Genomic DNA, 19425 nt, shown 5'->3' on the forward strand with positions numbered 1-19425 from the left:
GTACATAGGCATCCAGTAGTCCTCAAAGACACACTTCTTATTTTCCTATGTCTGATTTCATGTACCACAGCTAAGGTGGAAGATAGTTTTACACCCATCATATATAATCTGCTTTTGGGTTAGCCAAAAAGTTCATTCAGGTTTTTCCATAAGATGTTATAGAAAGACACAAACACAAACTTTTTGGCCTACTCAGTATAACCTCAGAGACTCATAAAGGCCATATTTTTCCTCAATTGTGATCATTTCTCACATACAAAGAGGATTAAACCAAATGAGGGTACTTATTACCCAAATCATACAAAAAGTAAGCATAATATTTATTCATTTAGATAAACAGAACTGTCCTAGCATTTCAGAAGAAAAGAATTGTGTGTGTGTGTGTACGTGTGTGTGTGTGTGTGTGTGATTGTGTGTGTCTGAAGAGAGAAAGAGAGAGCTCTATCTCCAGTAAATATACTTAATAATGAAATTCTTTTGATGTGTTTGAAATATAAAGAAGACTACAGGTACATAGGCTACCCCAAATTAACTCAAAAGTTTTACCATCCTCTCTTATGAACAATTATATAGATAAAAGGGAGGAAATAATAAAAAAAACTGCTCTACAAATTAACAATGAATAATTGACAGAAATGACTGAATGAGCACATTTTAAGAGTTTTGCTATACATATATCAAAAAGATAAAGGCAAATGATGGGCATATTTAATTTAGCAAATGTCAGCCTGAAATTATATCTATCTTATTCAGAGAAAAGTTTAAATCATGTAAATAAACCCTTCAAAGTGAGTCAGTGAAAAATAGATATAAAGGAAGAGAGCATCATTTCATCCAAGAGTATAAAGGCATGATTAGTGCAAATTTCTGCATTGTTTCCTGGCATAAGGTCATAGCTTTCAATCATGTCTCTTTCTGATTTGTTATACAATACAAATGTCCTTCAAGTGAGAAGGAATATACATTTTTAGACCAGAGACTCACTGATTATTATTCCCATGATAAGTTCCTAATGATGCTAGTACAATCTTAACTCAAAGATTTATAACATTGGAATTTGAAGTTTTAAGTCATAGCTTAAGATGGGTTTTTTTTTTTTTTTTTCATATACATGGTCTGTCTAATCTATGCATTTACACTTGAGTTTATCTGTCCAGTTCAGTTCAGTCACTCAGTCGTGTCTGACTCTTTGCAACCCCATGAACTGCAGCACGCCAGGCCTCCCTGTCCATCACCAACTCCTGGCATTTCTTCAATTTATTTGAATCCTATTTATAAAAATATAACTCTGAAAACACACATTTAAGTTAAAGATTCAACATAAGAAAAAGGAGTAAGTAAATAACTCTGTATTCAATATATGTTGCTCCATAACAAAAATACTCCAAAATTTAGTGGCTTAAAACAATATTTATTATCTCTCAGATTTTTGGGGACTTAGGCATAGCTTAGCTGGTTCATGCAACTTGGGGCCCCTGACAAAGCTTTATTCAGGGCATTTTCTGTGGCTGCAATTATCTGAGAGCTCAACCAGGGTGTTTGGAGTAGGGGATCCCTCATACAGCTATCGGGAGGCCTCAGGTCCTTACACTCAGTTGACCAGAGATATCAATTCCTTACCAGTTTTTAAATAGCTCCACACCACATGGCAGCTTGCTTCTGAGAGAGACAGTGAAGGAGAGAGAGAGAGACAGAGAGGAAGTCTGAAGCTATAGACCTTTCCTAACCCAGTCTCAGAAGTGACATCTCATTGCTTCTGCCCTATGGTTTTTATTACAAGCTATTCAATTAGTCCAGCCAACATCAAAGGAAAGAAAATTTGACAAGTTGAAAATTTCTGGATGCAAGGAACACCAGGATCTTAGAGATCATCGACCACAGGTACCATGGAAAAGTAGAGTAGGAAATATCTGGGGTAAGAAGTTAAATTATAGAACTAGCTATTGACATATCACTTTAGATAGAGCATCTCTTTGGTTTCAAAATATAAAATATGGTCATAAAAACCTGTCCATAATTATTTGACTTCTGACCAGTGTTCAGAAAATTATCTCAATAGTTACTGGATAGCTATTCTTCTTTGTCAAAGGTCAGGAAACAATGGCCTTCAGCCCTGTTTTTGTAAACAAAATTTTATTGGAATAGCATCATGACTATTTACATATTGCCTATGGCTGGTTATGGAATGCAACAACAGAGATGAGCAGTTGCTACTAGACATATGGTCTGAAATATTTACTATCTGGTTCTTTAAGAAAATTTTATAGGACTATTCCAATTATAATAATTATAGGTTTCTATAAAAAGCTCAGATTTTGTGGAGAGATTCTTCCTTATACACAGACTCAGTTATCACCATTTCATGACTAGTAAGCAGCTATCTGGACAAGTCAATCTCAATTAGATATTACCTGATCCAGGAAGCTTTTCCTAAGCACTAAACATGAGTTAGATGGCTTTCTCTGGGCTGCTGTGGTACTGTGTGAGTATATCTGAATATTACATACTATAGTGTATCTTTCTATTGAGATAAAATTCACTGTTTTCACCAATTTAAAATGTATATTTCAGTAGTTTTAAGTACACTCACAATATTATACAACCATCACCAGTACCTAATTCTAGAATTTTTTGTACTTACAAAAAGAAATCCAGTAGCCATGAAGTACTCATTCCCCATTCTCCTTTCCTCACACCTCTGTAATCTCCATTCTATCTTTATGGATTTGCCTCTTCTGGACAATTCATATAAATGTAACCATACATTATATGGTTAGTAATGCTTCAGTTCTCAATCAGGCAATTTAAAACTCCATCATTTAAGTATGTACATACATTGTACATCTTAAATTTGCACAGTTTTATATGTCAATTTTATCTTAATAAAACTGAAAAAAGAAACCTGTGCTTTAGCCTTCACTTCCTGCTTGTACTGACCCTAAAGATCATCCAGAGTTGAGAGCTTAGGTGTTTCTTAGGTTTACTCTGAGCACGTGCCCAGCCCTCATGTTCATGAGTGTTACCTTCTAGATTTTTATCTCATTCTACATTCTTTTTTCCCAAGCCTTTTGGTTTGTTTACTGATTGCCCCAGCCATTATACTTTACCACTGGTGTCTGTGGCTCAGGCAATTGAAATGTTTTTGACAAATGCCCCTTGTATAACTGCCTCCATCCTGGACTTCCCAGATGGCACTAGTGATAAAGAACCTGCCTGGCAATGCAGGAAACATAAGAAATGTGAGTTCAATCCCTGGGTTGGAAAGAGCCCCTGGAAGAGGGCATGGCAACCCACTCCAGTGTTCTTGCCTGGAGAATCCCATGAACAGAGGAGCCTCACTAACTACAGTCCATAGGGTCCCAAAGGGTCAAGCACAACTGAAGTGACTTGAACACATATATCCTGGGAAGGTTCTTAGTTAAGTAAAAGATAGGCAAGTTTTAAAATTTGGTCCTTGAGAGAGCTACAGACATGTCAAAACATGAAACCACAAATTTTTGAGAATAAAGTCCATTTTGTGCTGTGTGATAATAGGAATCTAAACTGGTAATGGGGGATGTTGTCTTCAAAGCTGCTAGGAGCAAAAGGGTGCAGTCAGAATAAATAGAAATGTAAATCTTTCTTATAAATATTCAAGGTTTTATTTTTTTAACTCAACTAAAGCATTCACACGTACATCTTGGGACATGTCATGGTGGAGAGTTCTGACAAAATGTGGTCCACTGGAGAAGGGAATGGCAAACCACTTCAGTATTCTGGCCTTGAGAACCCCATGAACAGTATGAAAAGGCAAAAGGATATGACACTGAAAGATGAACTCCCGAGGTCAGTAGCTGCCAAATATGCTACTGGAGAACAGTGGAGAAATTGCTCCAGAAAGAATGAAGAGATAGAGCCAAAGCAAAAACAACACTCAGCTGTGGATGGGACTGGTGATGGAAGTAAAGTCAATGCTGTAAAGAACAATATTGCATAGGAACCTGGAGTGTTAGGTCCATGAATCAAGGTAAATTGAAAGTGGTCAAACAGGAGATGGCAAGAGTGAACATCGACATTCTAGAAATCAGCGAACTAAAATGGACTGGAACGGGCGAATTTAACTCAGAAGACCATTATATCTACTACTATGGGCAAGAATCCCTTAGGAGAAATGTAGAAGCCCTCAGAGTAAACTAGAGTCTGAAGTGCAGTACTTGGATGCAATCTCAAAAAACACAGAATGATCTCTGTTTGTTTCCAAGGCAAACCATTCAATAGTGCAGTAATCCTAGTCTATGCCCCAACCAGTAATGCTCAAGAAGCTGAAGTTGAACAGTACTATGATGACCTGCAAGACCTTCTAGAACTAATAACCATAAAAGATGTCCTTTTCATTATAGGGGACTGGAATGCAAAAGTAGGAAATCAAGAGATACCTGAAGTAACAGGAAGTTTGGCCTTGGAGTACAGAATGAAGCAGGGCAAAAACTAACAGAGTTTTACCAAGACAAAGTATTGGTCATAGAAAACACACTTTTCCAACAACACAAGAGAAGACTCTACTCATGGACATCACCAGATGCTCAATACCGAAACCAGAATGATTATATTCTTTGTAGACAAAGTTGGAGAAGCTCTACACAGTAGCAAAAACAAGACCAGGAGCTGACTGTGGCTCAGATCATGAACTCCTTATTGCCAAATTCAGACTTTAAGTGAAGAAAGAAGGGGAAACCACTGGACATTTCAGGTATGACCTAAATCAAATCCCTTATGAATATACAGTGGAAATGACAAATAGATTCAAGGGATTAGACCTGACAGACAGGTGCCTGAAGAACTATGGACAGACGTTCATGAAATTGTGCAGGAGGCAGTGATCAAGAACATCCCCCCAAAAAAGAAATGCAAAAAGGCAAAACAGTTGTCTGGGGAGGCCTTACAAATAGCTGAGAAAGAGGACAAGCGAAAGGAAAAGGAGAAAAGGAAAGATATACCCATTCGAATGCAGAGTTCCAAAGAATAGCAAGGAGAGATAAAAAAGTCTTCCTATGTGATCAATGCAAAGAAATAGAGGAAAACAAATGAAATTGGAAAGACTAGAGACCTGTCCAAGAAAATTAAAGATACCAAGGGAACATTTCATGCAAAGATGGGCACAATAAAGGACAGAAACTCTATGGACCTAACAGAAGCAGAAGATATTAAGAAGAGGTGGCAAGAATACACAGAAAAAAAAAGAACTATACTAAAAAGATCTTCATGACCCAGATAACCATGATGGTGTGATCACTCACCTAGAGCCAGACATTCTGGAATGCAAAGTCAAGTGGGCCTTAGAAAGCATCACTACAAACAAAGCTAGTGTAGGTGATAGAATTCCAGTTGAGCTTTTTCAAATCCTAAAAGATGATGCTGTGAAAGTGCTGCATTCAATATGCCAGCAAATTTGGAAAACTCAGCAGTGGCCACAGGACTGGTAAAGGTCAGTTTTCATTCCAATGCCAAAGAAAGGCAATGCCAAAAAATGCTCAACCTACTGCACAATGGCACTCATCTCATATGCCAGTAAAGTAATGCTCAAAATTCTCCAAGCCAGGCTTCAGCAATACGTGAACCATGAACTTCCAGATGTTCAAGTTGGATTTAGAAAAGGCAGAGGAACCAGAATCAAATTGCCAACATACATTGGATCATCAAAAAAGGAAGAGAGTTCCAGAAAAGCATCTACTTCTGCTTTATTGACTATGTCAAAACCTTTGACTGTGTGGACCACAATAAACTCTGAAAAGTTCTCAAAGAGATGGGAATAAAAGACCACCTGACCTGCCTCGAGAAATCTGTATACAGGTCAGGAAGCAACAGTTAGAATTGGACATGGAACAACAGACTGGTTCCAAAAAGGAAAAGGAGTATGTCAAGGCTGTATACTGTCACCCTGCTTATTTAACTTCTATGCAGAATATATCATGAGAAACGCTGGGCTGGAAGAAGCCAAAGCTGGAATCAAGATTGCCGGGAGAAATATCAATAACCTCAGATATGCAGATGGCACCACCCTTATGGCAGAAAGTGAAGAGTAACTAAAGAGCCTCTTCATGAAAGTGAAAGTGGAGAGTGAAAAAGTTGGCTTAAAGCTCAACATTCAGAAAACGAAGATCATGGCATCTGGTCCCGTCACTTCATGGGAAATAGATGGGGAAACAGTGGAAACGGTGTCAGACTTTATTTTTTTGGGCTCCAAAACCACTGCAGATGGTGATTGCAACCATGAAATTAAAAGATGCTTACTCCTTGGAAGAAAAGTTATGACCAACCTAAATAGCATATTCAAAAGCAGAGCTATTACTTTGCCAACAAAGATTCGTCTAGTCAAGGCTATGGTTTTTCCAGTGGTCATGTATGGATGTGAGAGTTGGACTGTGAAGAAGGCTGAGCACCGAAGAATTGATGCTTTTGAACTGTGGTGTTGGAGAAGACTCTTGAGAGTCCCTTGGACTGCAAGGCCATCCATCCAGTCCTTCCTAAAGGAGATTAGTCCTGGGTGTTCATTGGAAGGACTGATGCTGAAGCTGAAACTCCAATACTTTGGCCACCTCATGTGAAGAGTTGACTCATTGGAGAAGACTCTGATGCTGGGAGGGATTGGGGGCAGGAGGCGAAGGGATTGACAGAGGATGAGATGGCTGGATGGCATCACTGACTTGATGGACACGAGTTTGAGTGAACTCCGGGAGTTGGTGATGGACAGGGAGGCCTGGTGTGCTGTGATTCATGGGGTCGCAAAGTCGGACACAACTGAGCAACTGAACTGAACTGAACTGAAAATCACTGTAGGTGGTACTTCAGCATGAAATTAAAAGACCCTTTCCCCTTGGAAGAAAAGCCATGATCCATCTAGACATCATATTAAAAAGGAGAGACATTACTTTACCATTAAAAGTCCATCTAGTCAAAGCTATGGTTTTTCCAGTAGTCATGTATGGATGTGAGAGATGGACTTTAAAGAAAGCTGAATGCTGAAGAATTAATGTTTTTGAACTGTGGTCTTGGAGAAGACTCTTGAGAGTCCCTTGGACTGCAAGGAGATCCAACCAGTCAATCCTAAAGGAAATCAACCCTAATATTCATTGGAAGGACTGATGCTGAAGCTGAAGCTCCAATACTTTGGCCACCTCATGTGAAGAGTTGACTAGTTGGAAAAGACCGTGATGCTGGGAGGGATTGGGGGCAGGAGGAGAAGGGGACGATAGAGGATGAGATGGTTGGATGGCATCACCGACTCGATGGACATGAGTTTGAGTAAGCTGTGGGATATGCTGATGGACAGAGAAGCCTGGCGTGCTGTAGTCCATGGGGTCACAAAGAATCGGACATGACTGGGTGACTGAATGGAACTAAAAGCATTCACCTGATTTATATAAATTAGTTTTCAGAATTTTGATTAATTTGAAGTTGCTTCTCAGACTTTTGCTACTATGTTTAGGTTGAGATGGGTTTTCGAGTATCCTACAGCATCACTTTTGCTGACTGAATATATTTAATCTTAGTTATTTGTTTCAATCTCTTTCCTTGGTTTCAGTGCAATGAGTCCCTAGAGAGCAGAGACTATATCTTGGCCTTTTTTTGTCTCTCCAGATACTATTAGAACTTCAGATACATAGAAAGCACTATTAAGTATCTGTATGAATAAATTAATATTTGAGTTGAAAATAGCTCCTATTTACAAGACAATTGTATAAGTCTTCCCATGCTGGCAAATCTATTGACAAGATGGGGACAGGTATCACTGCTAATGTTTTTGTATGTGAGGATATGAAGGAGCAAAATATGGACTCTTTCTGTGATGTTATTTTCCATCAGTGAATTGGGCTACTTATTCTTAATTACTAACCTGTTGGATTAGAAGAAGGTTGCAGACATAGCATGTTAGTGTTTAAATAATTACACAATAGAGTCTCATACATTTTGCCATTTATTAGATATAGAAATATTAACTGGACATAAGTATATTTGTGTGCATGTTAGTCACTCAGTCATGTCCAACTCTTTCTGACCCCATGGACTGAAGCCCCCTATTCCATGGGACTCTCCAGGCAAGAATACTGGAATGAGTTACCATTTCCTTCTCCAAGGGATCTTCCCAACCTAGGGATTGAACCCACATCTTCTGTGACTCCTACAATGGCAGGTTTATTCTTTACCACTGAGTCTAATTGTTGACTATGTTACAATGTATGTGTTCTTATCAAATATCAATTAGGTCAAGGTGACTAGTGGTATACCATAGCTCACTATCTACTGCTTTAAAGCCAAATGTTAGGAAATCTATAAAGTAGCTAGATGCTCATGAATCCTATTTTCACTTCCTGAAAATAAATAGGAAGACCAAAATTTTTCAGTTTCCCTTTAAACTGGTTTCAGTGTGTCTGAATGGGTTCTGGCCAATGAAATGTGAATATGTATATATATGCTGGGCCTACCTCCTCTCCATCATCATTCATGCTCTCTCTCTTCCCCTTTGGCATGCATTATGGGAGCCACATCTTGCAGAAGGCAGCATCACAAGATGAGAGGAACTGGGATTCCTGAGTCACAACTTGGAGGACATCTATGCAGGGGCATGATTTGACCTGTTTTCACCTGTAGCATGAGCCAGAAATAAGATTTTGTGTATATTAAGCCTCAGTCATTAACAGATTGTTTTCATAGCAGCCACTATATCTTACCCAGACTAATGCAGATAATTAATACCGTATTTTGGCTGGTAGATCCTGTGTCTCAGAGATCTCAACAGAGTGAGACTATAGAGTCAAAGTACTGCAAAGGATACAATTCCAACTTCTCAACACAAAATAACAATCTATACAGTTCTAGACTGAGGTGTGATTAGATTCATATTCCATATAGAAAAATATATGTGAAGAATCAGAGCTATTCAATAGTGATATTATTACTGAAAAAATTGTTGTAATCACTGCCACTGGAGGTACCCAGGTGAATGCTACACACACCATAACTTTCTAAGAAGTCCGTAAATAGAATTCATGCCTCAGTTTGGAGTTGAATTACCTGTGGGGGACCCTTTTAGATTTGATAGTCTATGATTCTAGGGAATGTAATGGGTAGTGTGGAAGAGCTGAGTAGTTGAGTAAGAGAGCTAACAATATTAAACTATGAGAAGCACCCTAAAATTTTCACTGCCTCACAAAAGAAAAATTTCCATTTCTCACTCACCTTACATCTCCTTTATAGGTAAATTTTGGCTTGCTCTAGGATCCTGTCATTCAGAGTCTCAGGTTGAAGGAACAGCCCTCTTCCTGAGGCATGTATGTCTTGCTGCAGAGCAAAAAGAGCAATGGTAGAACCACTCAATGTCTCATCACTTCTTGGATGGGTCATATATTCCTTCCACTCACATTCTGTTAGCCTAAGCAAGTCACATGAATAAGCCAGAGAACAGTATAGTAAGAATGATACTCTTCCCATCAGGCCAAACCCTAGGGAGATAGTGGTGGACCTTGTACAGAGAGGCGGGGAACAATTTGAACGAATAATACAATCTAACACAATAGCATATGATAATTCCACCCAGGACTGATCATTTTATATGTACAGTAGACCTGTGTGGTAGGCTTTTGTAGAGACAGCCTCTTTCTATTTAACTGTCTCCTCTCAGTGTACCAGTGATTCTACCCTCCAGTGAATTAAGTTGAGTTCCTCTGCAACATCAATGGCACAGAAGAAATGGCAATTTTTTTTTGAGGAAGGAAGGTTAGAAAAAGCTCTCAGCTTTTTTCAATCGCAGATCCACAGAGTGAGAAGACTTTAAGTGCACTTTAAGGCAAATTCCTATCCCTGAGCCGTCACAAAAAGAGAATCTCGTTTCAGATAATTAGATTTTTTATTTGCCAAACAGCTTTTCTTTTTACTGATTAACAAGTTCAAGTCCCTTTTTTTCTGGTTTAAACTAGGTTTCATACTACAATTTTTGTACTATTCAATCTTGGTTTGTCCTATGGCTGACTGGCTCTTTATCCAGTTGTGGCTCCTTAAGCCTTTGATTTTCTCTCTGTCATGTCACTAATACTCTTAACTTAAACATATTCCTGGTCTTACTTTATTGCTTATATAGCCTGGACTGGCTTTGCTTTTGTCTTCAGTTCCCCAGTACCTGCTTCATTCTAATTAAATAGCTCAACTGTACAGAACCGCACCCCCATTATTTCTCAGCCACTAGTTTAGACACTAGGTGGCGCTATGTCTTAGTTGCTGGTCTAGGTTTCATTCCCTGAAATAATGTCCCTGATTTTGACAAATGGGATGATTCTGGAGAATATAGACCCTCAGGAGAAGGGGAAAGGCTTGGAAACCAGGCAGTAGCTGAAAATAATTTGAATATACAGATGAAAATGGACAGTAATAGAGGTAGGGCCTGGAAGAGATTGAGGGTGAGGAACCTCCTGGAAATGTCATAATGTCATCCTTAGAGAGAATAAATGAAAACTCCAAAAGAAGGAATGAGAAAGGAATGGGTGCTCTTATAAGCAGGTATAAGATCTATGATATAACAACCAAAGGACTCAATCATGATAGCCTCACTTTTCTCTACAGAGAAGGCTAAGCGTGAGGAATAGATGAAGGACAACTGATTTAGCTAAATGAATATTATTTGGAATAACAACTTTAGGAATTGCTTAAGCTGCTGTCTAAAACCAGGCATATATTAGGAATATAGAGAATTAATCCATGATTAAGTGATATTTTAGGATCAAAAAATAAATCATAGAGAGCAGAAAGGCTCCACCATTAATGCATGCAATATTTTGTGTACTATGAAACTGAAATTAGGACTTGCATTTAAGTTTACCTAATGTTAATCCTATAATATTCCCTGGTTTGTCTATTTATTTTTAAACACTGGCTGTGCATGGAAATGGAAACCTGAGAACTATTTCCATGACATTTTTAATATCCTAAAGCAAAAGACAGCCATTTAAATGAATGGAAGGGGTACAACGTCACAGCTGGAAACTGGATTTGACAGTGAGTACCAGTGATAGACTATTTCCTGTGGAGGATATCACAAAGTAATACAGTAGCAGTTGAAACAACACTCTTTGTAACACATTGTACTGGCTTCATTTATCTGTTCAATGAATAGGAAATCTACTTAAGTCACAGTGCCAAGATATGCTATTTCTTTCCCCTCGAATGCATTTTTCACATTGCCTTCTTGATAATGGAAAAAAGTGTTATAAACAAAAAGAATGTCTTTTATTCCAGAGAACACTTAATTCATGCAGTGAAGCTACTACCTGAGGTTTGTTTGGGTTTTAAGAAATTGAATAATGTAAAATTCATGTCAACAATGAAACATTTAGAAAATGGATTTATAATCTCAATGGTTAAATCTATACACTAGATAGTTTTATATGAAATATGAAAATGTAGGAAATATAGAAAATGTTATATATAGTAAAATCATAAATAAAATACTTCTATGTGATGACAAACATTATAATGAATTTTTTCTGTTCCTCTCAGATTTATGATGTCAACAGAAAGTTTTGTGTGAAATGCAAAGTTTTATTTCATTTTCAAATTTCTATTGTCCTCTGAGAAGCCATTGCTACAATATTCTATAAAGTTGTTTGATGTCAAAAGTAATAAAAATAAAGTAGAATGATCTAAAAACTGGGAATATAATTTATATCAAGAAGTGCTAATCTGGATCCTTGGTTGGAGAGAATGATGAGGGGATAGTCATTGTTACAGTTTTAATGTCACCATAACATCTCATCATTATATCACGTAGCATGGTTATCCATGTTTTATCAGATACATTACATGATTTGACCCTTTGTGTGCATCTAGAGTATATAGCAGAGAAGGCAATGGCACCCCACTCCAGTACTCTTGCCTGGAAAATCCCATGGATGGAGGAGCCTGGTAGGCTGCAGTCCATGGTGTCGCTAAGAGTCGGGCACGACTGAGCGACTTCACTTTCACTTTTCACTTTCATGCATTGGAGAAGGAAATGGCAACCCATTCCAGTGTTCTTGCCTGGAGAATCCCAGGGACAGAGGAGCCTAGTGGGCTGCTGTCTATGGGGTCACACAGAGTCAGACACGACTGAAGCGACTTAGCAGCAGCAGCAGCAGCAGAGTATACAGGGCATTAAGTAAAAGAGCAGAAGTGGATTGCAACGTTTTCATGTTGAATTCAGCATTATATAACTTTTTTCAAGATCAAGGGCAACTCATTATCTAAGGGATGAACCAAACATTTTAAAAGATGGATGTAACCAGAAGCTATCAATTTTCACTGGAACTGATAAAAATTTATTTCACTGATGCTCTTTCAAAATACTGAGAAATATGCATAAATATAGTAGAAAAACATGCTTTGTTGTTGTTCAGTCATGTCCAATTCTTTGTGACCCCATGGACTGCAGCACATTAGGCTTCCCTATACTTCACTATCTCCTTCACTATAAAAGCATGTTAGTTCTATAAAATAAAAAATAACTATCCCTAACATCCAGAGAAAAATAATGTACTGGTAGAAAATTGTGGTCATGGGGCTAGATCTACACTGGAAGTTTCTCCCTGACATGTTTGTCTTTATGTGATGGTTATGAAATGCCAACCTATTTAAACACGTATATACTTACAAACTCAATCAAATTTTTGGATGTGAATTGGTTATTCTGTGATAGTTTGCTCAGATGATAAGATAGTTATAAGAACACTTGATCACAACTCCCAGATTACTGATACTATCATTTTGTAAGTCTAGGCAAAAATACATATTTACAAAATAGAAAGAGAATTATCCGTTACCTATATAAAAGACACAAGGGAAAAAAGATAGATGATATGTATATGAAAGGTAACTAGTAGGAAAGCCTTTAGTAAGTTTTAAGAACAATAACAATTTTATAGGTGGACTCCTTTTATGTACAGACATGCTCTGGAAAAGTGCTTAAGAACCCTTTTTCAAAAATGTTGCAGGATTTCTATTGGAAATTAAAAGGTAAAAAGGGATCGGAGAGATAATTATCTAAGGCAACTATGTGGTAAGGAATTTTGAAAGTGAATAAAACACATTGGAATGTGAAATATTACCCTTTTTAAATGAAGCTTTAGATTTTTTTTCACCAATTAGTATTAATGTTTGGGACTGTCATAATGTTAATATTTGAAAAAGGCTTTGTTCAAAAGAGAAAAAAAATAACAAGACTCTGATGGTAAATATCCACAGATCTCTATATAGATTAGATTATTAGCAATAACATGTCAGTAAAATCACTGCAGATGGTGATTGCAGCCATGAAATTAAAAGACGCTTACTCCTTGGAAGAAAAGTTATGACCAACCTAGATAGCATGTTGAAATGCAGAGACATTACTTTGCCAACAAAGGTCCATCTAGTCAAGGCTATGGTTTTTCCAGTGGTCATGTATGGATTCGAGAGTTGGACTGTGAAGAAAGCTGAGAGCCAAAGAATTGATGCTTTTGAACTGTGGTGTTGGAGAAGACTCTTGAGCATCCCTTGGACTGCAAGGAGATCCAACCAGTCCATTCTAAAGGAGATCAGCCCTGAGATTTCTTTGGAAGGAATGATGCTAAAGCTGAAACTCCAGTACTTTGGCCACCTCGTGTGAAGAGTTGACTCGTTGGAAAAGACTCTGATGCTGGAAGGGATTGGGGGCAGGAGGAAAAGGGGATGACAGAGGATGAGATGGCTGGATGGCATCACCGACTCGCTGGACATGAGGTTGAGTGAACTCCGGGAGTTGGTGATGGACAGGGAGGCCTGGCGATTCATGGGGTCACAAAGAGTCAGACACGACTGAGTGACTGAACTGAACTGAACTGAACTGAATGTTTTGCCTCGCAAACTTTGCATTCACTCTTCCCAATCCTAGAAATATTCTTCCCTCAAATATCTACATGAAGTTTCCTCTAATTTTATTCATGTGCGGTGTTGTGCTGTGTTGTGCTGTGGTTAGCCACTCGGTCATGTTCTACTCTGTAACTCCATGGACTGTAGCCCACCAGGCTCCTCTGTCATGGGGATTCTCCAGGCAAGAATGCTGGAGTGGGTTGCCATGCCTTCCTCCAGAGGATCTTCCCAACCAAAGGACTGAACCCAGATCTCCTGCACTGAAGGCAGATTGTTTCCCACCTGAGCCACCTGGGAAGCCCAAGAATACTGGAGTGGGTAGCCTATCCCTTCTCCAGGAGATCTTCCTGACCTAAGGATCGAACCAGGGTCTCCTGCGTTGCAGACAGATTTTTTACCAGCTGAGATACCCAGGAAGCCCAATTTTATTCATTTGTGTGCTCAAATGTGCCATTATCCGAGACAACTTCTCAGATAGCATAAATATGTATATATATATATATTATACATATACATAAATATATACACATGTGTATATATTCATATGTATGTATGCATATATATAAAATCAGTGCACACACATCCGTGTATTTCCTGTATCTATTTGCTTCACTTTTCTCTACTGAATTTATTACTGACATAATACATAGTTGTATGTTTGACTCATTCAAACTAGAATGTAGGTTTTAAAACAACAAAGATACATGTGTATGCACAGTAACCAAAGTTCATTATCTTTATTTCAGTTTATCATCTATCTTATCTGCCTATTCTCATCTCTCTACCTATACTTATTGATATCTTTGGCTCTAATTCAGCACCAAAGGATTTATTCTAGCCTTTCATCTTGCTTATTGTAACTTCTTTCTTAGACTCTAACTATGCACAATATATTTATTTGTTCATCCATAGTGTAGTTGTAAGAAAATCCATAATCAGTTGCTGGTACCCCTGTGGGGCCAGGGCGTACAGAGAATGACTAAAAGAAAAAATGTGTTTACAACTCCTTCTGTCTTTAGGTTTTACAGTATTCAATCAAAGCTGAAGAGTCCATCTCTCTCACAAATTTCCTTGTGCAACCCTTTGTAACTAACTGCTCTTTCAACGCCAGACCATGGCTGTTACTGATGTGCTCTGTTAATATATGTTTACCTTTTTAAAAATGACATACAAATGAAATCATATAATATGTCACCTTTTGACTGACTTCTTTCACTAAGTGAAATGCACATGGGAGTCACTGATGTTGCCACATCAACAGTTCATTCCCATTTATTGCTGAGTCGTATTCCATTTTATGGATGTCTGACGATGTGGACATCTATTCAGAGTTTGAAGGACATTTGAGTTGTTTCCAGTTTTTGGCAAATATGAATAAAACAGCTATATGCAATTACATAAAAATTTTGTGTAAAAATTTTCATTTCCCCCTAAGTAATTGCTGAGGAGTGGAAGGGTTGAGTCATATGGCAAATATATGATTACCTTTATTAAAAGCTACAAAACTACCTTCCAAAGTAGCTGTTCCATTTTGCATTCCCACCAGCAGATATGAGAGTTCCAGTTGCTAAAATTCTTAGTTTTAAGCATACAGATAATGCTTGTATCTTATGAGATTCATACAGAATCATTTCATTTTTGGTATTTTTGTTAATGATGATGCTTGATTAATTTTGAATTCTAAGTTGATCGCTAATGTATAGAAATGCATTTTATTCATATTGACCTTGTTCCTTTGGCCTTGTTAAACTCGTTTCTTTTAGTATCTTAGGGTAGACTTTCTGAGGATTTTCTGTGTAAACAATTGTACCATCTGCAAACAGAGACAATTATTTTCCTTTTCAACTTGTGTGCCTTCATTTCCTTGTCTTATTGCATTGCAAGTACTTAATAGATGTTGTTGAATAGCAGGGGTGCATGTTACTAGATTTACTTTTCTAATATTAAGTTGAGGATTTTCCCATCTATGTTCATTAGGGATATTAGTTGGTGGTTTTTCTTTTCTTGTAATATCTTTGAGTAGTTTGCTACCAAGGTAATGCTGGTCTCATAAAATGAGTTGGGAAATAGTTTCTCCTCTTCTGTTTCCTGGAAGAATCATGTACAGTTGGCATTATTTCTTAATTATTTGGTAGAATTCAACTGGGTCTCTAGTTTTATTTGTGGGAAGGTTTTAGACTACAAATTCAATTTATTTAATAAATATAAGTTTAAAAGAGTATGTATGTCCACTTATGCAAACTTGGCATTATGTCTTTTAAAGAGTCTTTCCATTCCATCTATGTTGTCAAATTTATGGGGATAGAACAGTATTTAGTATATTCTTATTACCCTTAAAATATTTATATGTTTTGTAGTAAAGTTCTTCCCTAATTAAGTCCCGATATTGGTAATTTGTATCCTGTCTTGCATGCGTACTCTTTGTCTCTTTCTCGGTAAGTAAGGCAATTTAAAAAGGTGTTGTGTTTTTTTTTTTTTTTTCTTTTTTTTCAAGGATCTAGCTTTAGGCTTCATTGCTTTTGCCTGTTTTTGTTTTTATTTTAACTGATTTCAGTTCTCCTCTTGATTATTTCCTTTCTTTTGCCTCCTTTGGATTAAAAATGGTTTTTGTTTTGGTTTCTAATCTCTGAAGTAGGGAGATTAGTTTACTGATTTAAGGACTAGTACTCCTTTTAGTATAACCATTTAATGCTATAAATTTCCTTCTTAGTACTGCTTTAATTGCATTCCACAAGTTTGGATATGTTATACTTTTGTTTTTATTTAGTTCAAAGTAATTTGTTAACATTCTTGGAGACTTCCTTTTTTGACACATGGGTTATATTTATAAGTGTGTTTATTTTCAAGATATTTGGGCATTTTCAGATATCTTCCTTCTATTGATTGATTTCTATTTCATTCATTTGTCAGACAGCATGCTCTCTATGATGTCTGTTCTTTTAAAAATTTATGCTCTATTTTGTTCAATGTTACTTGTGCAGTTGAAAAAATATATTTTCTGCTATTGTTGGAATGAGTGTTCTATAAATGTCTATTAGGTCAAGTTGGTTGATAATGTTTTTCAGATCTTTATCCTGACTGATTTTCCACTTGGTCTATCAATTACTAAGAGAAGAATGTTGATGGCTCCAACTTTAATTGTAGATTTTTCTTTTTCTCCTTTCAGTTTTTTCACTTTTGCTTCATGTATTTTAAAACTTGTTAAGTGCACACACAGAATTGCTGTGTCTTCTCAGAAAATGGGCCTCTTTACTATTATACAATGTCCTTCTTTTCCATGATAACATTATTTGTTCTGAAGTGTACTTTGACATTAATAAGGATGTTCCAGCTTTATTTTTGATCAGTGTTTGAATGGTGTATAGTTTTGTTCCTCTCTTTAAATCTGTCTATGTACCTATATATATTGTTTATCGATTTTCAGGATTTAGATTGACAGGATAGACAGGATTTAGACTGGCCTTCAATTTTTTTTAACCAATATGGCAATCTCTTTTAATTCCCATATTTGGAGAACTTAACTTTAATGCGATTATTGATGTGGTTTGATTAAAATTGACCATCCTGCTAGCTGTTTTCCATTTGTTCTATATATTTTCCTCTTTTTCACCTTCATTTGGATTAATTGAGCACTTTTGTGATTTCATTTTATTTTTGTAATTCCATTTTATCTCCATTACTGACTTATTCTCTCTGTTAAAAAAAGGTTATCCTAGAGTTTAAAATATATATCTTCAATTAATTAGAGTCCACTTTAAATAATATACCACTTCATGTGTATTGCAAGGTCCTTACAACTATACATTCCAAATTTTTTCCTCCTTTCATCTGTACTATTTTTGTAATAATTTTCACTTCACATATATTTTAAAAACACAGTGCTTTGGTATTATTTTTGCTTTATATAAGTGACACAAAACAGATGTAATTAAAGCAGTTAGAATTAAGACCAAAATAACTTTTTGCTTTCATTTTTTTCAACTTCCATTGGCCTTTATTCTTTGTGTAGATTCAGATTTATTCCTAGTATCATCTTCCTTCTGCTTAAAGAATGTCCTTTAACATTTCCTGTAATGTAGGTATGTAGGAATACATTCACTCTTTTGTTTTCAGGGAAATTATTTCTTCCTCATTTTTGAAATGCATTTTCACTAGGTATGGAACTTGGGTTGAATTTTTTTTTAATTCAACATTTTTTAAGTATCATTTCAATACAGTGTTGTATGGTTTCTGACAATATTCTGTAATTCTCATCATTTTTCTTCTATATATCACATGTCCTTTATTTCTAAATGACTTATATTTTCACCTGTTTGAATGTAAGTCTAGTTTTTTTGTGTGTGTACATGTGTACATGCTTGTGTGTTATTAATTATTCTACTTGGCTTTTTCTGAGCTTCTGCACTCTGTGCTTTGTTGTGTGACATTAATTTTTACAGATTGGTAAAAGCTGAATGTATAGAATCCCTAGGGGCACAGGCATAAAGGGAGTACACACTTATTACAGACTCCTCGTGGGCATCACAGGACACTCAGAACAAAGATTGGTGAGTTGCTGAAAAAGCATCCCTTGTAGTGCAAGTCTGAATAAGAGCAATAGCAGCAGCAAATCCAATATTTCTCCAAATATTTTTTAGCTCCCTGTTCTCTTTCTTCCTTTATGGATTTCAGTACTCACATGGTAGATCATTTGATGTTGTCCTTCAATTTTTGGCTGCTCTGTATGTTTATTTTCACCCTCTTTTTCTCTTTGTGTCTGTTTGGATAATTTCTATGGGCGTATGTTCAAGGTCACTGGTTCTTTCCTCAGCTGTGTCCAATCTACTGATGAGCCCATCAAAGGTATTGTGTATCACATCTACTGTGATTTTCATTTTTAACATTTTACTTGATTATTTCATATAATTTGCATTTTTCTGCTGAAATTTGCCATCTGACTCTCTTATCTATGAGAACCCCTAACATATTCATCGTAGTTATTTTAAATATTCTTTCAAATAGTTCCAACATCTGTTTCATATCTAATTCTGATTCTGTTGACCACTTTGTCTCTTGGCAGTAAGTGGATTTTAATTGATTCTTTAATATACCTTTTGTATTTTTATTGCTGTTGTTGAAACCTGGACATCTTATGTAAGACAATAGAGACTAAAGTGAATAGTTCTTATGTCAAGAAATGGGCATGTCTTTGTTTTTACTAAGTTTTTAGCATGTTTGTATGTGTGTCATTCTAGTCAAGAGTAGCGCAGAGTGTGGAGTTTCTTGCTGCTATTGTTAATCTTGTTAACAAGGTGTGTCAGACTTTAAATTCCTCAAGTGATACATTGATTTAGGGTGGCTTTTGGTTGCCTCGCAGTTTTATCAATGTCTGTTCCACAGCTTTAGATCTTCCTTTGCGCTGTCTCAGGGAGAGTTTTCATTCAGGCTCTTAATACACTTTCATCATTATTCCACTGTTACTTATCACTTGACTCTGATTAGCCTGATGATGGAGTATTTTCTGTTGTTCTAATGAATCCTTTATCCTGGCAAGAA

Source organism: Bubalus bubalis, chromosome X (genome assembly GCF_019923935.1).
Source record: "Bubalus bubalis isolate 160015118507 breed Murrah chromosome X, NDDB_SH_1, whole genome shotgun sequence".
Taxonomy (NCBI): Eukaryota; Metazoa; Chordata; class Mammalia; order Artiodactyla; family Bovidae; genus Bubalus; species Bubalus bubalis.